This window comes from Penaeus monodon, chromosome 30 (assembly GCF_015228065.2).
Source record: "Penaeus monodon isolate SGIC_2016 chromosome 30, NSTDA_Pmon_1, whole genome shotgun sequence".
In the NCBI taxonomy this organism is placed as follows: domain Eukaryota; kingdom Metazoa; phylum Arthropoda; class Malacostraca; order Decapoda; family Penaeidae; genus Penaeus; species Penaeus monodon.
In genome coordinates, this window is record NC_051415.1 from 23,866,178 (window position 1) to 23,866,460 (window position 283).

Here is a 283-nt window from a genome sequence, read left to right on the forward strand (position 1 = left end):
ACCTGAGCCTCACGCGCACCCTCAGGTAACCTCCCTACGGTACATAGGCGTCGGGGACCTGCACATCGAGTCGCTCACGCTGTACCACGATTACGAAGGCGGCGGCGGCGAGCTCCTGCTGGTGCGGGATGAGGACTACACGCAGGACTTCAATGACAAAACCTCCAGCCTCGCCGTCGTTGGACCCTCCTCCTGGACTCTCTATGAGTAGGTCATACGTTCTGATGTCTGAGTAAGGTGTCTACTTAAAAAAAGAGGATGGCTTGACCGTTCTCGTGTCACT

At 56.5% G+C, this 283-nt stretch overlaps 1 pseudogene; it reads left to right on the forward strand.

Moving 5' to 3' along the window:
- LOC119592388 overlaps positions 1 to 283 on the forward strand; it is a 10,848-nt pseudogene that overhangs the window by 10,009 nt on the left and 556 nt on the right.